At 47.4% G+C, this 17,011-nt stretch overlaps 1 long non-coding RNA gene across 1 annotated transcript; it reads left to right on the top strand.

The window, feature by feature from the left end:
* Positions 1–1,239: 1,239 nt before the first annotated feature.
* Positions 1,240–16,632, top strand: LOC129603924 (uncharacterized). Its single transcript, XR_008694308.1, has 3 exons — positions 1,240–3,756; positions 15,514–15,578; positions 15,838–16,632. It is a non-coding gene; the product is annotated as an uncharacterized LOC129603924 (long non-coding RNA).
* The last annotated feature ends 379 nt before the right edge of the window (positions 16,633–17,011 follow it).

The following is a 17,011-nucleotide window of genomic DNA, read 5'->3' as shown; positions in this document are numbered from 1 at the left end:
GAAACGCACTTCCAGGGAACTCGCTCTGCAGTTTCTTAATATTTAAGCAATTTACATAATTTCATTTGAACAGAGTAAATATACAGGTATTTTCATTTAATACCGCTTTGTTATTTCCTCTTTTTTATTTAATTTAGCCGTTTGCTGAAAGTAAGAAACTGCTGCTCAGAGATAACGCACTGTCTCAATGTCAGTCGTCCTGAGGGTTAAAAGCTGCCAATCAAATATTCCCCGAACAGAAGGCCTGAAGAGAAGACGAATGCGCCAGGATAAGGTTGAAGATAAGTGAATGAAGCCAGGGAGATGAGAGGAGGGCGAGCGCCAGCGAGAGGCACCTGCTTCGTCTGGAGCGATGCTGAATCCCGTGTATTTAACGGTACTGCAGTAGATGTAGAGCGTGGGCTCACGGAGCAGCGGAAGCAGAGCTGTCAGTGACTGTGGACTGTTAGCGCCGGTTCCCCGGTTCCCCTGGGTTCTGTGTGCTGTTCTCCATTCACTGTCGGCTGGCCACAATAGGACCCCAGAGGGGAAACGGCTTTAAAACTGGCTCTAAACCAATTTTCTCTGCCACTACCGGGGGCAGGATGTTATGCTCTTTATTAAAAGTGAGCCGGTGCTGCATTCCTGACGCCGCGAGCGCCTTTCGTAGCGACGTTTTAGCCTGAATTCGCGTTTACCGCCTCGCGTTCACGTGCAGAAACCAACATCCGTGCACGCGGCCGCGGGGCGCCTGTTTGCGCCGCGGACCTGGCAACCGGCCGCCGGCGCGCCCGCCTCGCACCGGGCCGGCGATCGGCTCCGGTCCGACCGTGGGACCGAGAGGCCTCGGCTGTGAGCGCTTCACGTGCGCGGAAGCCAGGGAGAGCGCTGAGTGAAGCGCTGGCTCCGAGCCATCAGTCGTCTGACAAGCTTTACGCTGCACTTACATCACACTCACTGCCCTGATGTGGAGCCGCAGGAGCTGAGGTCCCTGCACACGCCACTATTGTACCGCTGTGTGAATGCTGGCGGTGCAAAGAAAGGGCTTCACACGAGGCACCTTCAGACTGAGTTTTCCTTTCATGAGCACATACAACATGCTGTAATAGTGCACAGAGAGGTCAGGTTTTGCATTGCAGGCCTGGGATTCACCCAGTGCTTCTTGATTCTTGATCGTCAGTGGGGCCTGATGCTGTTTCCACATCAGCGGATGCTACGCGCTAAACCTCAGCGGGCCGAGTGACCCACTTTCCAGCTCGCACGCGCGTGTGAGCATTGTGATGCTGCGCATCGCAGCGGCCGGCCGCTCCGAGCGCTAGCGGAGCCGCCGCTAGCGAGCGCCTTGCGGCCGAAGGCGTCACCGTCAGACAAGTGGGAACATCTGCACAAACGGTGAACACAAAGGTTCAGCGTCGGGCTCAGAGTCGCGGGGGACCGGGGTAAGGTACAGCAGGAGTGAGAATGCTAATGAGTCACAGTGTGTTGTTATGATCCCAACACAGCAGCTCAGCAAAGACATGCAAAGACATGCACATGCAGGGTGATGAAGATGGTGCACGGTACTTATAGTTTCACACTATTCGCCGGGTTTAAGTTCCCTGAGACGGAGCATCGTGACTTGAGTTTGCAGTCGTGGAGGCTGAAATAGTCAAATAGGAGGCAAAGGTTTCCTTGCACTTCAGCTGCTGTTATTATTATTATTGTCCCCAACACCATCGAATGTCCAACTCAGTCACGTCGGGAACTGACAACAAGCCGGATGCGTCTTCATGATCCCTGATTCTCACGTAATGTGTGATGATTACAGATAAATCACATGAAGTGAAATGTTTGCAGGCACAGAAACAGGTACTTTGAATAATTAGATGGCACAAACAGGCGTGCGTGCGCGCGCACACACACGCACAAACACAGACACACACTGGTTTCCTCTTGTAAAAGCGCTGTACTTAGATTTTAAGCAGCCAAAGTGAACGTCCTCCACGGAACGGTTCAATTAAAGCGCGCTCACGCGCCGACGCCGTGGAGCGTCTCGCTCCTCGCGCTGCACAGAACTCGGCGGCGTTAATCCGAGACGCAGCCGCTGCCTCGGCGCAGACGACAACGAGGAGCCTCGCCGTCCTCCGACCTGCAAACACCAGCGGCTGCTCGCTTTAATCCGGGGTCACGGGCCGTGAACTCGTCTCGTTGCCGTAGTTAGTGCGCAGTTCGGAGCCCGCGCGGCGTTTGTGGAGCCACCGCGAACCGTGCACGCGTTCACGTCTGACTCATTGTTCAGGACGCACGGAAGCAGCAGTGGCGCGTGCAGTCACGAAAATAGCCGAAGGGCGCGTTTTATGCGGCTTGTTTACTGTTTTACGTACACTGGATGCCCGCGAGGCGCGTTTGGCCCTGAGCGCGTGCAAAAGGCGCTATTTATGATCATTACAGTATACGCAACTATTAGGACTAACAAGAACCCACTTTAGACTAATGCAAAGCGCTGCCAGGATGAAGGCTGAGGTGTTGAAGCTGAACCGGACTCCTCCGCCTCGGCACCGTGAGGTTCTGCTGGTGTGGACCGGCGTCCCGGGGCGGAACGTGCCCTCCGCCTGGCGGCAACAGCTGGCGCTTTGTGCGGAGCAGACACGGGTTAATTACATATTTGAGATGGATTGCTCGCAGCGGGGCTTTAAATCCAGGATCCCTCAGGAAACTTTGAAAACCGTCCGCACACGCGAGCTTTTGTTCTTCCCTCGTTTCACGTAAACGCCAAAGCGAATACGAAGCCTCGCAATTAAAACACACCAGGAAGCGGCGACCGGGCGACTCGAATCGCGGCTTTTGGCACCGCTTTTCTATTCGTCTGCCTTCGAGCGCGTGCGATCTCTGCGGGGCTCGATGCGGGACTGGCCCGCGCGTGACCCTCATTTTGTGTTTATATTGTAAAGGCAGCGCCTGGCTCTCGCGCAGCGCCCTGGAGAAATACCCTGCACCTCGTTATCGCCGCATCTCTCAGGGAGGCCGCGTCTCAATCCGTCCACTGCAGGACGGCGCTAAACGACGCGGGCGTGCGCTGAATGCGGAATGACTGCGACGCTTTAACGCTCCGCTTCTTTTACTTCAGCAAAGCGACGGTACGTCAGGCGGCCACGCTGACCACCGCCTCCATTAAAATCAGCCGCCGTGGCTCCAGTAATGACCACAGGAGCCTGGGACCTGAGTGTCTAGTTGAACGTTTGAGCGCAGACACTAAAGGCAGGAGACAAATGCGGCGTGGAGCGTTGACGGCTTCCGGAAACGCCGCAGCGCGGTGCTGCACACGAATCTCCGCCTCGGCCGGTTTTCCCTGCACATGTATTGGTTTCACCCCTGACACGAACGGGAGCGCGCACACCTCCGAGGGCCGCTGCAGAAGCGGGCACGCGCGCCATCCGGAGGAGACGCTGCTGCGAGCTAACGCGGCTAACGCGGCTAACGCGGCAGTGAAGCGTTCAATGACCCCAGTCTCTGCATCCTCACAGGGTCACGTGGACCAAGCAGCTCCCTGGGCACCGAGTAGCACAGCCGAGGTTGTCGGAGGTGCCGCAGCCGGCCATATGGAGCGATGGAGGACGGATGGGGTTTTAAGTGGCGGCCGGTGGACGGGGATCTCCTCTTATTGCCTGTGAGCAGAACTAGGCAGGCCACACACACTCATGCCGGGTCCTGAGGCGACAGATCAGCCCGTGTGTGACGCTGCTCCTCCTGTAGATGCTGCCAGCGCCCCATCTGCGTTTATAGATATTTCCATGTCAGGTGAGTATTAACTGAGACAGCGGCCTGATGATCAGCCACTAACCTGTCGCTTAAAGGCAGTCTCACTGGTTCATTAAAGGATTCTTCATTTAGAAGACGAACGGCCCGGTGTTAAATGGCAATAAATCTCTGTCTGAACGACCTCTGTGCCCTGTCCTCAGTTAGTTGGTGAAACTCACATGTAGCCACACCGTGTTTATGGGTTTCAGTCTGTAACTAAGACTGGCGTTGATCTGGCAATAAACCAAGGCTCAGCCGCACACATACACGCTCTTATTGTTTATCGACACCTGTGTGGCGCCTGCAGCACCAGGAGTGAACGCGTCCCTGAACTCCCCGTGACTGGGTTTTGCTCCCGGTACGAGGTAGAACCGCGTCTCTGCGGCAGACGCCGTTAGAAATGTCGCGCTTAGATGCTCTTTGCTAAGTTATTTTGACACCGGTTCTGTGGAAGAGCCACAATGGCGTGCGATATGACAGCTGTCCTGCTTCCAGCTAACCTTTCTCAGCTCATCGTGGCCTCGTTCCAGCGCATTTTATTATTGTGCGGCAGCGGCAGCCCCAGCAGAATACAACCAATATCTCTAACGACGTTCTAATGCGCCATTACTTCAGCAGCTGAAACAAACAAACCACTGGCTATATGCCATTAGCAGCAACAGCACATACTTCCTGTCCTTGGCACGTTGCTATAATGAACACCGACAGTTCATTTCACCGAGAACTACAGTAAATGGCGTTTCTATACAGGTGTCTCACCGGGAGGTGTTTTGGGGTTTTTAATTATTGTGTACTATTTTGTGGCGCTGGCGGTCAGAGAGGCTCACAGTCGTTATGGGTCCAGTTGTTAAGAAGTGATTAGACTCAGTGGTGTTACTTTATAAGTTTGTGCGTCAACCATTTGCATTGTTTACAGCATAATCACCAAAGAGCATGGTAACAAATTGGCAGCTGACCTGAGTAAAGCTCCCGGGCTGCTGTTCTCACTGAGCTGCACACTTTCCCTTATATGAGCAGCAAGGACCTTGGTTACCACTGGGTGAATATGTATAGTACTTATCTTATGCTTCTTAATTCACAATCCATTGGTTTTAAAGGTGGTTCTCCCACATTTCTACGTCAGATTACCTCCGATCTTTAACTGGAGATTTACTCAGCTTGTCTCTTCCCTTAGCTGGGGCACTTACACAGGAATAAACCTTTAAAATGACCCATTTTTACCTACACAACTGCAAATTGGTTAATTCAGAAATTGGAGGTAATTCTAACCTGAAGTCATATAACAGCATTGTAATTTGTAGCCTTTTATTAGCCTGAATATGAAAAGATGTAGTCCTGAATTGTACTCTGCCTTAATTTACTACCTTGGCAGTAAAATGATTCTTATTCTCTTTCTCCTGATCGTCTTGTACTAAAACTCTTTACTCTCCTAGCAACAGTTTAAGCCTCCTGAATGTGCTTGTGTGTATGTTGGTGTTAGTTGTGGGAACGCTGCAGTGGTGAATGGATTCAGCCGGCAGAGATGTGTCTGTATCTCTACACCACAGTACAGAAAATCATTAACATTGCCTTCAATAGGTACATAGCTGTTTTTTAAAGATAATTTAACTTTTATTCCCCCACCCTAAAAAATACACAGTAACAAGCTGTTATACTCTATAAGTATAACAAGGAGGCTCCACGTGGATGCTCAGCAATCCTGTCAGACGCAGAAACAAAGATGAGTGTGTAAACAGCCAGGCTGCTAGTAATGATACATCATCCAAAGAGGGGAGCCTCTTACCATAGCCTATATACCTGTGCCATCTCCTCTCTTTATAGAGATTAATGACCCGGGCATCTGTTTAAGCCTATGGGTGAGCGCACCACAAATCATCAGTCTTTCACTGTGGGTGAAGGCAACCATTGCTCATTCTGTAGACAATGCAACGCAGATCAGCCCAATGACTTGTGACGACTAAATCAGAGAATTGTCTATCTGTGACAGCCTTACAGTGGTGCATATATAAATTGTTGTCTAATACAGAACGAGGCTGCTCTTCTTCTATTCTTCTCTGTCACCAAAAAGGCTCCTTAGACTGAGAACCCTGTGTTTTCAACTTACAGCAATGAAGGAAATGTGCACAGTTTAAATTTTATAAAATGGGCGAAAGTAAAGATTTATTCGAGATGCATTTTCAAATCCATGGTCAAAACCAGCTGGTGGCGCCGATGCACCATTTTCCTGTTTGCCAACCTAAAAGCAACGAAGAAGAAATTGTACCACTTTGCACCTGGTCTTGCTAATCTTAGCAAGCTCAGCTAGCTTAGCATTTATTATAGGTTTTTTGTTACAGGTTTGTTTTGGTGACTGGCGTGTAAATCCTTGTGACTCCTCAATTTCTAAATGCTTGAAATAATAGTTGTAAGGCAACTGTGTCACCATGTCATGAAGATCTTCATTTAGGGTTTAGAGTAATGATAGCACAGAAACAGCACTGGTCAGAGTCACTAATGATCTTCCCATATCTTATTACAAAGGCTGAAACATCAGGATTAAAGGAACAGCAGTGGGATGGTTTTAATCGTATTTATTAATCAGAGTCCAATTTGTTGATATTAAGGACAAATCTACACATACACAAGAATTTGCTTTGGAATCTGCTGAACCTTTACCTCTGGCCGCCCCTCCAGTACTTCTTCTGTAGCGCTCTGTAACCTGTTACTAGGCTTGTTTTTGGTCAAGTTCCATATTTGTTGGCCCAAGCTTTAGTTCCCACATTGTTAATGGCATATAATTAGTTTTCTCAAACCAAGTAGCTCATGTCCCCTTTATATCAGACATTAAATACATTTCTAGAACTGCATAAAATAAGGAGCATCGTTTCTCAGTGATGTTGAAGGAAACTACTGAAGCTCCCTACTCATAGTTTGTCCTATGTTGTTCTTTAAGAAGCCTATAATCCTGCAGCCAACGTTCTGACTGGAATTAATGTAGATACAAGACTTCCCACAGGTCAACAGAGAACTTAATGATAAAGCTCCGTCTTATCTTAAAGACCTCGTACGTACAGTAGCTCCTCACGCTCCCAACGGAACACTTCGCTCTCTGTTCTGGTCTATTTGCAGTTCCTCGATTTTATCTAAATGAGTCAAGTTCCTTTCCTGGGGAACCATCCTTCGGTTTAGTTAAAGGAATTGCTCAGGTCACGCTGAACCATCTCTTGAGCTGCTATAGATTTAGATGCTGGCGGACTTCCATCGTACACTCACCGCCTGTATTGTTCTATTTATTCCATCCACTGACATGCCACCACTCTGTATCATGTGACTGAGGCTGCTTTTTTCTGCCGTAGTCGGGTTTCTCTCTCTCTCTCTCTCTCTCTCGCTCTCGCTCTCTCTCACACACACACACACACACACACACACACACACGGGTATCATCACACACTGAGAGCTTTGTCTCCATGACCCAAGCATCCTCCCTGTGTTCTGTTGCTGCTGGTTGTAGCTGTTGTTGTTCTCCAACCGATCTAGGCAGCATGAGTTGAATAGAGTATCATAAAGTATATATGGTTAGTATATTGGCTTTTAGATTAAAGGGTAGCCTAATGTGGGGTTTGATGGGTTTATAGTTGTGCAAGGTCTTAAAATTTACCTTGCAGTGGGCCTTGACATGACTTTTTTTGACTGACAACATGTCTGTTGGTTCAATCATTTTTTAATATTTTTTGTTACCATATATTGTTTTATTCATAATTTCTGTTCCTTAACAATCAGCAACTTGTTCCAATTTTTACAGCTAAAGCTTTTTTATACTAGTTTTGCTATTGTTCTGTGTGTATGTGTGGAAATGCACATGCTGTGCAGGGCAGAATGAGCAGCTTGGGATTCAGTGATGCCACATGTCAGTTTAGGGAAACACAGACATTTAAACTGTTTGGTGGAACGTGATGAAACCCCTGTCTCTGACCATCTGCCACGGGGCTTCCTGCTCTGCTCTGCAGTCTGGACACAAGGAAGAGAAAACGGTGGTGACCTGTTGAAAGGGCAGTGGTTCCTCTCCAGGTGGACGGCACATCACTGACGGCTTATTGACGGTTCACGACGGAGACGCGGCCACAGGGAAGCGCCGCATCTTTCACTGTCACTGCTGAAATTTGCAAGTCTGACAACCTATCTGAATTCCAAATGCTATAAAAGTCACATGCACAGAAAAATACTCATGCATGCAAAAATATACAATTGCATCTGAACACAAATGCATAAATATGCAAATCTGTTTTACTGGATGCTCCTGTGCAATTGGGCAACTTGTGGAAGGTGCTGTGGCTCTATAGCAGGGATTATGATTAATAGCAAAACTGTCAGTGGAGCAGATATGGCTGAGTGCCTGCGTATGAGATTATGTTCCACTCCATGAGGCTATGTCACACTAGCGGTAGATCTGGGTGGTGGTTCATGCCTACAAGCCACGTGTCATTTACATTTAATATGTGGACAGTCTCATGCTACGTTTTTAGAGTATTTAGAGGTACAAACATTGTGGACAGGTTGTCCATGATGCCACCTAAGCTTTAAAAGAAAAGAGGTTTTAGACATGAGTGTACACGAACTAATTTGTCAACATTATGACTTCTTTCAGAGGACATGCTGCTGTTCTAATTCCTCTCTATGTATACAGTATATGTCTTTTTCAGATTTCCCTCCTGCTCAGATCCATTCAGCCACACAGGTATTTAATAGCCCCCCCCCCCACACACACACACACACACACACCCCCACACACACACACCCAGAGGACGGTCGGGGGCCCCGGCTTCAGACTGGGCAGAGAACGGGTCAACTGAGGCCCAAAGCTGTAATTACACATGAACAGATGGACTCGCCTTCCTCGGTCCCTCCTTCCCTTAGACCTGCTACGGAGGCAGCGAGACGTGGTCACACTCCAAACACTGCACAGATAACTGACCACAGCAGATGTGCAGCAGGTGGGGGGGTTGCTGTCATGCAGCCGCCGTGGACTCCATCACTGAACCGGTAAAGCTGCATGGCTAAGCACCGTTGAGCTGAATGTCAAACAATACAAACACAAGTAGGTCCACGTTGTACATTGTGTTCCTCCCACACGAGACTCCAGCAGGAAACAGATTGGGAAACGCTTACGTTTTTAAGTTTTAGAGCACTAGTCGCTGCAGCCCCTGAAAAAGGTGTGCGGTGCAGTGTCATCGGCCTTATCTCTGAGTCTCTGTGTGAACTCCCAGGAGATAAAGATGAAGTAGGGTAGACGCTGGCTGCACTAGCCATGTCCTTTGTTCTCTCTTCAATGTAATGCAATTGATTTATGAGTAAGAAACACAGTAATGCCCATGCTGTGTTTGGCCAGAGGCAAACGCTATGAAAGGGATTTACAGCACAGCAGCTTTTAAATAAACATCATGCAATGTGGCCTAATTAGGGTCACGACGTCAGCAAACGGGGCTCAAACGTGCCGTCAGTTCAGGCCGTCTGCCTCAAATCTGAGAATGCGTGGTAGAGATGGGCTCTGTGTTTGAAAATGGAATAATCTGTCAAATCAAAGTGATGTACAGCATTTGCCATTGAGGAATCTGGTGACCGGCTCCTGGATGCAGGCACTTCCTTTTAATCATGAGCTGCAGAACGGGACTGTGTGCAGTCATCTGAGAACTACACCCAGATGGCTGTATCTCCAAATGAAATGAATGACTGTACGCAGTAAAAGACCTACAGTGTAGTACGATTGCGGTCAAACGCGTGCCTTAGAATACTATATCATTAAAATATACCTTAGTCTAGTATGAGGTCAAAAAAACACTGCTCTCAGTGTTTTTAATATATGCATTTGTAATGAATCCTCTACCGTATCTCAGTGCTTTATGTCTGAAAGGCCAGTGTTTCCCGGCTTCAGGACCTGAAACAACTTAAAAAAACGGATTCAGGTGGGGCTGTTCAGTGCGTCAGTGTTTGTGTTTGTGGTTTTCAGCAAAGTTTTTCTTGTAATTAGTTCTTAATTTTTTTTCTGGTCATGAAGTTCAAGTTCTATCAAACAAGAAAATGAAAAAAAACACAAACACTACACTCTTGTGATGTAGTAGCAACACATTCATCCCTTGGATGGAAGTTTCCAGGTGCAAATGCTGTGCGTGATGCAAAAGAAAATGTGTCTCGGTGTCTAGTTATGCATTTATTTTAGGCATAATAGATTATAATTTATATAGTTATAATTTATTTTAATTATAGTGTTATATGTAAATTGCTGTTCCAACAAGTCTCTTGAAAAGCAGGGATAACGGAATTTACTGAATGTTCATTTCACTTGTTTACGGTAATGATTCACAACTGTTTTCCCAGTATCATGTACCTGTATACAGTAAAAAGACCATATTTTCCTCCTGAATATATTATGCAGCTGCGTGAGCTTATTCACGTGCTTAAAATCATATTTAAGTGCTTAAATATGATATGCTTGATGCACTTTTGGTACTTGTTAGTAAGAAATCAGTCAGTTTGTAATTGAAAATTTGCTTGGACAAAATATGGAGTACAGTCAATGATGTGCATCTGTAATTCAACAATTAAAGCTCTAGTTTGGGATGTAGGAAAACTGGAATCAACTCCTATCAAGGGCGTTTGCTTCTGTGCTTGATTTATTATTATGATTATTAAAAACTGCATAGTGCACTAGTCAAAAATGTCATCAAAAAGTATGTGATGAAAAAAGAGTCATATTTGTTCAGAAAGGTGTCTTGGTACAGCATGAAACAGGCCGTACTGTACAGTATGATGTCCTTTTCCTGCTCTGTTGGTGCAGAGTTCTGGACATGCTACGGCTCGGCTACTCAGAGTCATGATTCACCTGAACGCCTCATCTGTCAGGGTCAAAGCGACGGCGCTGCAGTCCGACAGGCTGATCCAGGAGCAGCTGCAGAGGTCCCGCTTTGTGTCTCGCAGTAACCAGTACTAGATCGTGGTGCGTTGCTCAGTTCTCGCAGTAACCAGTACTACATCGTGGTGCATTGCACAGTACTCGCAGTAACCAGTACTCGCAGTAACCAGTACTACATCGTGGTGCGTTGCTCGGTACTCGCAGTAACCAGTACTTGATCGTGGTGCGTTGCTCAGTACTCGCAGTAACCAGTACTACATCGTGGTGCGTTGCTCGGTACTCGCAGTAACCAGTACTCGCAGTAACCAGTACTAGATCGTGGTGCGTTGCTCAGTACTCGCAGTAACCAGTACTCGCAGTAACCAGTACTAGATCGTGGTGCATTGTACAGTACTCGCAATAACCAGTACTACATCGTGGTGCGTTGCTCGGTACTCACAGTAACCAGTACTCGCAGTAACCAGTACTAGATTGTGGTGCGTTGCTCAGTACTCGCAGTAACCAGTACTAGATTGTGGTGCGTTGCTCGGTACTCGTAGTAACCAGTACTAGATTGTGGTGCGTTGCTCAGTACTCGCAGTAACCAGTACTAGATTGTGGTGCGTTGCTCAGTACTCGCAGTAACCAGTACTACATCGTGGTGCATTGCACAGTACTCGCAGTAACCAGTACTCGCAGTAACCAGTACTAGATCGTGGTGCGTTGCTCAGTACTCGCAGTAACCAGTACTACATCGTGGTGCATTGCACAGTACTCGCAGTAACCAGTACTCGCAGTAACCAGTACTAGATCGTGGTGCATTGTACAGTACTCGCAGTAACCAGTACTACATCGTGGTGCGTTGCTCGGTACTCACAGTAACCAGTACTCGCAGTAACCAGTACTAGATTGTGGTGCGTTGCCCGGTACTCGCAGTAACCAGTACTAGATTGTGGTGCGTTGCTCGGTACTCGTAGTAACCAGTACTAGATTGTGGTGCGTTGCTCAGTACTCGCAGTAACCAGTACTCGCAGTAACCAGTACTAGATTGTGGTGCGTTGCTCAGTACTCGCAGTAACCAGTACTAGATTGTGGTGCGTTGCCCAGTACTCGCAGTAACCAGTACTAGATTGTGGTGCGTTGCCCGGTACTCGCAGTAACCAGTACTAGATTGTGGTGCGTTGCCCAGTACTCACAGTAACCAGTACTCGCAGTAACCAGTACTAGATTGTGGTGCGTTGCTCGGTACTCGTAGTAACCAGTACTAGATTGTGGTGCGTTGCTCGGTACTCGTAGTAACCAGTACTAGATTGTGGTGCGTTGCTCAGTACTCGCAGTAACCAGTACTCGCAGTAACCAGTACTAGATTGTGGTGCGTTGCTCAGTACTCGCAGTAACCAGTACTAGATTGTGGTGCGTTGCTCAGTACTCGCAGTAACCAGTACTACATCGTGGTGCATTGCACAGTACTCGCAGTAACCAGTACTAGATCGTGGTGCGTTGCTCAGTACTCGCAGTAACCAGTACTACATCGTGGTGCATTGCACAGTACTCGCAGTAACCAGTACTCGCAGTAACCAGTACTAGATCGTGGTGCATTGTACAGTACTCGCAGTAACCAGTACTACATCGTGGTGCGTTGCTCGGTACTCACAGTAACCAGTACTCACAGTAACCAGTACTAGATTGTGTTGCGTTGCCCGGTACTCGCAGTAACCAGTACTAGATTGTGGTGCGTTGCTCGGTACTCGTAGTAACCAGTACTAGATTGTGGTGCGTTGCTCAGTACTCGCAGTAACCAGTACTCGCAGTAACCAGTACTAGATTGTGGTGCGTTGCTCAGTACTCGCAGTAACCAGTACTACATCGTGGTGCATTGCACAGTACTCGCAGTAACCAGTACTCGCAGTAACCAGTACTAGATCGTGGTGCGTTGCTCAGTACTCGCAGTAACCAGTACTACATCGTGGTGCATTGCACAGTACTCGCAGTAACCAGTACTCGCAGTAACCAGTACTAGATCGTGGTGCATTGTACAGTACTCGCAGTAACCAGTACTACATCGTGGTGCGTTGCTCGGTACTCACAGTAACCAGTACTCGCAGTAACCAGTACTAGATTGTGGTGCGTTGCCCGGTACTCGCAGTAACCAGTACTAGATTGTGGTGCGTTGCTCGGTACTCGTAGTAACCAGTACTAGATTGTGGTGCGTTGCTCAGTACTCGCAGTAACCAGTACTCGCAGTAACCAGTACTAGATTGTGGTGCGTTGCTCAGTACTCGCAGTAACCAGTACTCGCAGTAACCAGTACTAGATTGTGGTGCGTTGCTCAGTACTCGCAGTAACCAGTACTACATCGTGGTGCATTGCACAGTACTCGCAGTAACCAGTACTCGCAGTAACCAGTACTAGATCGTGGTGCATTGTACAGTACTCGCAGTAACCAGTACTACATCGTGGTGCGTTGCTCGGTACTCACAGTAACCAGTACTCGCAGTAACCAGTACTAGATTGTGGTGCGTTGCTCGGTACTCGTAGTAACCAGTACTAGATTGTGGTGCGTTGCTCAGTACTCGCAGTAACCAGTACTCGCAGTAACCAGTACTAGATTGTGGTGCGTTGCTCAGTACTCGCAGTAACCAGTACTAGATTGTGGTGCGTTGCCCGGTACTCGCAGTAACCAGTACTAGATTGTGGTGCGTTGCCCAGTACTCGCAGTAACCAGTACACACCAGCATCTTTAGCTCCAGTAGCTTTTCTGTAGCCTCTGTGTTTCCCTTTTGTTTAACGGTAGGTCTCCATGCGCCCACTGAGACACATTAGGCTGTAATTACCCACAGTCAGAGCGGCCGGGACTAGACTCACTGTGCACTTACACCCTAAAGTATTGGAGAATGACCCGAGTGACATATTACCCATTGAGTTTTTATGATTCTATCCCTCGGCTGGACACCACCACAATGGATTTAAATCAAGTAAAAGGTTTATTTATAATTCATCATTTAGGAAATGCTGTTAACAGAGAACCTACATTTACGGAGGTTTAAAGGCAGTTGGACAGTTGGTTAAAACGAACTTAATTGACCATCTGTTGTCCATTTTATTAGCTGATAAAAAGTCTGGACTTGACATCAGGTTCTCTGTTGGCAGTTGTTTGACTGAACCTGCCAAAATCGAGTCCCACGAGGTCTCAGCGGACGCGAAGGAGGCCATAATTAGGCTGAAAAAGGCATCAGTCTGTAAGAGGGAGTGGAAAAGCGTACAGAGGCGTTCAGGTCCCAACTCTGGGCTCAAATTATGAGAGACACTGAACCTGAACAGGAACATAAAGTGTCTGGAGCTCCTAAAAAGCAGGAGCTGAGAATCAGCTTTACTCTTTGCTTGGTTTCGTTCATGCTGCGTTTACAGGCCTCACTACAGTATGAGGGAGTTCAAAGGGGTCCGGCACCGGAGCAGCACATCCGCATGCAGGTCACACAATGCACCTCTCTAACAGCCTATGCTGTATATGATTCTCTAACACACAGTCTTGATGATTTATTAAAGCACTGGGCGCAGTAAAGGTGAAGCACAGCGCGAGTGAAGGAGAGCGAAGGGGAAGTCCGCCGGCAGATTGAGTGGGACACGCTGGAACTGAACATCTGGGAGCAACCTGCCTTCAAAGCCAGATAGCGAGTGCGAATCAAGCGATTAGCTGGCTTTTACGCCGCGCACCCACTCGGCCGTCCGTCGAGGCAGGTGGCGGTCGAGGGAGGCGGCTCATTGTTAACCTCCTCTGAGCCGCCTCCGGGGCCGGTGTCGGAGGCTCCGCGGTTTCACCTTGAAGCCTGAGGCGACAGGTGTTTGGAGTAAAGGAGCTCTGCTGATGATTTATTATAAACAAGCTGCTGGGGCTCCGCGGGTCGCATTCTTCATGGACGAGGAGAAACACTACATGGACTAGTTTGCATCTACAATATCTCTGTGCAGATCCTGTCTCAGCCTCTTCACCTCGTGTTCTAACTCACCAGAACGCTCTTTGGGCGGTGAGACGTGATCCATCTATGCTCAGAAAGGCTCATTTTAGATGCAGTCATCAACCCCCAACAGATCTGCTGCTGTTGGACTTAATGTCTCCATCCAAACCTTTACACTGTGGGGTGTTGCATTCCCTTAAAATGTAATTGCTTAAATTAATGCAACACAGATGAGCAGATAAATCACACATCCCAACTGAATTTGCGGTTGAGAGCCAGCTGTTTTCATTGCGCCCTGAGGAGAGTAAGTTTGGCGCCTGACGCTGGGTTCCGTGTTGTTCTTGCGTTACGTGATGACACAGACCCAATCGTCCTGCACCGTGGGCCGATCACACTGGCGCAGACCTGCCTTATCTCACACGCACCTTCCTCCCTCCCGCTCCCTGGGCTCCTCCTCCTCCTCCTCACCAGCACCGGGCTCCCATTCTTCACACAAACAGTAATCACACCTACATATCAGCAGTGATAAATCTTTAACCACATATGCCGGCTCGAGGTGCTAATGATGAATTATAATCAGTATTGTTTGCTATGAAAGTCATAAAATATTTAAAAACAAGAATAATATCTAACATTCATATGCACACGTCCTATAGGAACATTTATCATCCTAGGATCTTGCTGAATACGTGTGAAAGACTATTTCCCTGCTTGTGATCTTGTGTTGCTCTGCATTGAGTAGGACATGGATAACACCCTCCTTCACAGTGCAGTATCCATTACAGAGCAGTTTAATTTGTGTTTCTGTGCTGTGTCACTAAATAAGAATAGTCAGATATACAGACATATTTGTGCTGAGCCTTATTATCATATTGCATAAGGCATTCATAAATTCCCAGAGCCTAACACTTTGAATCTTGCATCATCTTTTCCCAGAGCTGAGCTCCATCAATCTTTCCTCACAGAAGCGACAGCCGTCCGCTGAAGGACACAGAGTCCAGGTTGGTGTCTGCTAATCACACTCCACAGCTGCCTGTATCATCACACAGCAGCAGAGTCCATCACCCGAGCAAAACACATCCTCGTTTATAGACGTTTTCCTGCTTTTTTTGTTCCTTCATGTGCTGGATTTCAGGTTTGACATAGCATTTTAAATCATCAGATATGATCAGCACACACACAGGCCTCTTCTAACCATGAATTACACCGTCCAGCTCATCACACAGACCCTAATTTGCTTGTCCTTTGGAATGTGAACAGATGATGACTAAGAATTCCTGGAGGAGTTGACAGTATGCAAATAAGAGGTCAAGGTTGCTGAAGTCACACTCCATATAATTCTGCATCTTGGGCGCTTTACAGTGGGATGAGTCAGGTGAGCGTGGCTCCGGTGCCTTTCTTCTGGGAACACGAGGGAGACTCTGCTTTCTCTGCTCGCTTGGCTCGTTTCTGCATCCTTTGGTCTTTTGACACTGTGGGTTTTGCGGTTAATGGTGAGAAACAGGCTAATGAGAATGGCAGAAACTCTCTCAGGACAAATACAAACTCAGGAGGAGCAAAAGTCTGGAGCAGCTGGGATTGTTTTCATAATGATGCAACTTCTTGCAACTGCTTTTACTGTTTTAGTAATGCCACTGTATACGTTTGACATTAACACGTTTTAATAGCTAAAGTTTAGAGCATTTTGCAGTTGGTGAAAATATAAATGATAACATCCATGCTATTCAATTATACAATTCTTCATAAAGGTTCTGTCATATATTACATGTATTTGTATTATTCCCATATTTCATGGCCTTCACTGTTCTAATGTGGCTACAGTGTGTTGAAGGTGTCTGTAGTGAACCAACACAGGCCTGAATCATCTGACTATGACTGCATCTGTGCAGATAACGCATGCTTTCTCCAGCATGTGTCAGAAGATTACGTCAGGGCTGTTCTCCCTTCTTTAAACACGCAGCTCAAAAAAACGCACTTCTTCTGAACACAATCTTTAAAATGCCACGTCGTCAAAGCGGAGCCTGACATTTTAGGACCAAACACTTCTTTCCAATTGACTTGAGTCCACTTTATAAAATTTAAAAAGGGGAAAAAAAGTTTTATTTTAAATTGAGATTTAAAGTTGGTTGTGACTAGCGAACAATGCACAATAAAATGCTCCCACACAGTTTCCGCGCAAAACAAGGCGAACGCCACTAGTCTGCTATATTTTGGGTTTTTCTCACATTAAACTCCCACTGACTGCCGTCTGCTGAGCCACTTCATGCCTGAGTGTCAGCAAGCAGCCAAGATAAACCTGATAAAGCTAAACACAGCATTATCAGTGTTACAATGAAGACTGGGCGTGAACACGTAGCCAGCGAACAAACGGGAAGTGATGAACGTGCCTTCTCCTTTTCTGCCTCAAGCTGCTGAGCTGCGTCACCTGCCCTCA

This window comes from Betta splendens, chromosome 3 (genome assembly GCF_900634795.4).
Source record: "Betta splendens chromosome 3, fBetSpl5.4, whole genome shotgun sequence".
NCBI classification, from domain to species: Eukaryota; Metazoa; Chordata; class Actinopteri; order Anabantiformes; family Osphronemidae; genus Betta; species Betta splendens.
Note: the sequence above shows the minus strand (reverse complement) of the source record. Positions and strands in the feature narration are given on the sequence as shown.